This window comes from Triticum urartu, unplaced genomic scaffold (genome assembly GCF_003073215.2).
Source record: "Triticum urartu cultivar G1812 unplaced genomic scaffold, Tu2.1 TuUngrouped_contig_9399, whole genome shotgun sequence".
In the NCBI taxonomy this organism is placed as follows: Eukaryota; Viridiplantae; Streptophyta; class Magnoliopsida; order Poales; family Poaceae; genus Triticum; species Triticum urartu.
Window position 1 is genome coordinate 22501 of NW_024120439.1, and position 4128 is coordinate 26628.

Consider the following 4128-nt stretch of genomic DNA (forward strand, 5'->3'; position numbering starts at 1 on the left):
TTAACAAACTTCCAAATAAGAATAAGCTAAAAATGGATAAATACCTTAAGGAACTGGAAGCAGACCCTGATTATAAAGGGCAACCTCCTAAACCATCAGTATTCCTTCTAGGTGACATTGAAACCATTCCCTTGTTGGATCGGAACAATGTTCCCGCGGAGATAATAGAATCCAAAATCTTCCCCGCCACCACGCTTATGCAGCCGCCTTTATGACTGTCAATTCAGACAAGAAACTATCGAAGATTTAAATTAATCATTATAGTTCCCATGAATACATAAATACGCACCCATCATTTTATGATCGAAATGATTGTGTACTCCAAATATTCATAAATGGAATACTTTCTGTTGTAAGCAAACAAAGAAAGTCACTAATTATTTACTTTCATAACATGAGTCGATTCAATGGTATTCTGATGACCCAACATCTTAGTAAGTTTCACCCCGACTTGAAAGTGGATACTGTAATGCGAAATGGTATTATGTACGAGGTTGCTGTTTCTAGACGTGTTCAGGACGGTAGGAATAAATCACGTCTCCTTTTCAAAATGAGGTGTTGGTTGTTGATTCTCCTTGATTCGTTAGCAAACTTAGCTAAACAATTGTGTTAGGAATAAGAAAGCGATGTCGGCGGAATAAATACGAAGAAACCTATCACACTTTTGTAGTATAGACGCGGTGCACCTGATTTTATAGGCATCGAAATGGGTTTATCTTGGAAGATCTTGACTTCTCCGTGCCTTCTGCCTCTGACACATCATATCTCCTATGCCGACCTCGTACTTTTGATCACTTCTTCCTTATGAATTGTATCTATTACGAATTGTGTATATTTAAGCTTTTTCTCGATTGATATTCATTTTTTCATCTATCTCATGAAATTTCCCTTCTATTAAGCGATAAAGAGCAATTGACGAAGTTAGCAGGAAGTCCGTCAGATGACGGTATGGATCAAAGGAATCCTTCTATCTTCGACTGAACACCCTTTTACTGGGATTTCACATTCCTATTCCGATTGGCAGAAGCCTTTCTTTCTGTTTGTGCCGCCATATGGCGATTTCTTACTCAACGTTTGCACTTTCTTACCAACTCTTGTACAAGTTAGGTTCAGCGTTGTTCTGACGATTAAGATTTCTCTGTTTGACGGTATTTACCTTGAACAACCTTTATTGCATCACTTCTCGATAGCTTTAGTGCTCAGAGAGTAAGCATAGCATATTGTCAGCTAGTTATTTATTGATAGCAAACAGCTAGTCGGTTAAGCCGGAGTCTTCACTCACTCAGCTTGGGTCAGCACCATATCTCTAATTGGGGGATACGAACTCCAATCCACCCACTTCATTTGTTTCCCAAGGAGGGTCATCAGCGAGTCCGCTCTCCCCAAGGTAGTTAAAAGGCGTAGGTACGCATTCCCCTGCACTAATGTACCGAAGCACTTTACCTTTAATCACTATATTGGCTTGAGCCAAGGTCCTATTTTCGTTCTCCATGACTTCGAAGCTGCTTCTCTTTATCAATTTTGGACAGTTCTATAAACATTGGTACCAGGGGTTCTATGACAAAAAAATCTTATATATATTTTCTCCTGGCATTTATGTATTTATTATCGCTGTCTAAATGCGATGACTGTCGTCAGCAAGTATCCAGTGCCCATAGTCGAAGAACTCCTGGATGTCTGGTGCCTCATGGTTTTCTAAACCTGATCTCAGAGGTGGTTATCACCAGATTCGTATGGCAGCTAGCGATGAATTCAAAACAGCCTTCCAGACTCTAGAAGGGCACTACGAGTACAAGGTCATGTCCTTCGGCCTCGCGGGAGCACCAGCCACCTTCTTGGGAGCCATGAACGCCACTCTCAAACAAACCCCTTCTGTGCAAATGCGCCCTGGTGTTATTTGACGACATTTTAGTCTATAGTGCCTCTCTTGAAGATCACACAATCAACTTGCAATCAGTGCTTGAGTTGTTAAGAAGGGATCAATGGCAAGTCAAACGCTCAAAGTGCTCTTTCGCTCAACGCTAGTTATCCTATTTGGGCCATACTATCAGCCGGCATGGGGTTGCCACTAAAACCCACAAAATTAAGAACATTGCCAACTGGTCTTCTCCGCAATCAGTCAAAGAAGTCCGCAGCTTCTTAGGTTTGGTCGGCTATTACAGGCGCTTCGTTCGCCATTTCGGCATCATTGCAAAGCCACCGACACATCTCCAGAAGAAACATGGGGAGATCCTGAGCTTTGAGGCAACTAAAGAAATAGGATGCTTTTCAGTTATATTTAAGAACAGAAGAGGAAGACAAAGGAACCCTAGGATTTCTCTGCTCCCAGTGCTTAATACGAAAAGCTCAACATAAACCCAAGGACGGGCAACCACTGCTAAACCAGGATCTCCATCTCTTTGAATAAAAGCCATCCTTTCCATCGACGAGCCTACGAGCATCTTCGGTACTATAATGAAGGACGTTGACACTATCCCATTCTATGTAGCAGGGGTAATTCCAGAAACATCCTATCTAAAAATCATTTAGAGATAAGTTTCTATAGAAAGATAAGCGGGTGTACAAATGAACTTTCTTATGATACTATGATACTCAGATACCACTCATTGGATGGGACCGGTGGACCGTTGATCGATAAAAAGTAGTAAATAAGCCCTTTTCTCGCAGGTACGAGAGATTGCACAACCTTGCCTTGAACGCTTGAAGTTCTAAATAAATCTGAAGAGGAAGGCCAATTGTATCATGTCAGCAATGGTACTCTCCTGGGCTATAGAATGTCACCTGCTTAAAGTTATCTTGCTTGTGAAAGCCGAACAAAGAAGAAAAGAACGAAATGGCGGTTCATCAGTAGTCAAAGGTGGAGACTTCATTCTTTGTTTCCTTCAACCTCTACCATTACGTTTTGCTTTTTAGGACTACCTAAAGGAATGGAATAGAATGATCCATAGTCGTACCTACTTGAGGGCACCGAATGCATACAGCTTGCGTCAACTTTATATATATATATATATTGATTCCATTCACACCCTTTGTGAACAGAAATCGGAGAACTTGTTGCTTTTTTCTGTTTTTGCTGTAGCTGAGGACAACTTAGATTGAAATGATTGACTTGATCTAGGTACGTGGTCCAAACGGATAGGTAGAATTACCCAGAGGGAGCCCTAGTTTCAGCATAAAAGGAAGAAGTCGGGTCCGCGCGGTTCGCCTTTTGGAATGCAGCAGTGTTTTTGGCTTTGGCAATACCAGCTAGCTAGCTACTTACTGGTGTGGGAGTCCTATAAAGAAAAGCCCGAGTTATAGACTGACTAAAGAAATCCACCTAAGCCGTAAGTTTTTGTTACAGCTGGCACACCTGCTTGCAAACTAGAAAATCTGATTCGAGTAGAAAGTGGACTAAGTCTTAAGAGAGATAAGCCGGTCTTTATACACTAGCCCTACTTCAAATTCAGTCAGTGGCCAGATGCATTGTAAGCAATTCCAGTCCCAGCTACTGAGGTGGCGTAGTCAGCCCTACCTAAGTATTGAACAAAACCAACCATTTGTATAATATTATCCTATCCTGCATATTAATTAAGACCGCTTATTAGATCAAGGTTGTCATACATAGCATAGGAAGGTGGAGATCTGAAGTAATCTATATGTCCCTCAGCCAGCCATCCATTTCTCTGGATATGAAGTTTACAACATCAAAAAAATGACCCTTCTCATAATGAAATCCATTACATGCCATCCAAAGAACTCTGATCTGGATTAACAGCTTTGGGGTGGAAGGACGGATCGATCGACCAAGCAACAACGATCCCTTTACGATGGTCAAGTGCGAAGGTCCTGATCGGATTGCTGATCTGCTAGTGTTATTTGACTGATTTTTTGCATCTCAAAATCATTGATGCTGACCTGTCACTGCTCAAGTGATTTTCCTGCATGGTTCTAGGAACCAAAAGAAGACTTTGGGTAGGTCAACAATAGATTCTATGTCTATAATGGAACGTAGGTTCTTTTTAGGAGGAAAGCTTAGAAGGATTCTTTTCAGAGCGTAAGAACCATCGAAGAGCATGGGATTGGTATTGCTGGCAGGGACTTTAAAGTGAGAGCTTGATCACTAAACCCCTGCTGCTTTCGATCATT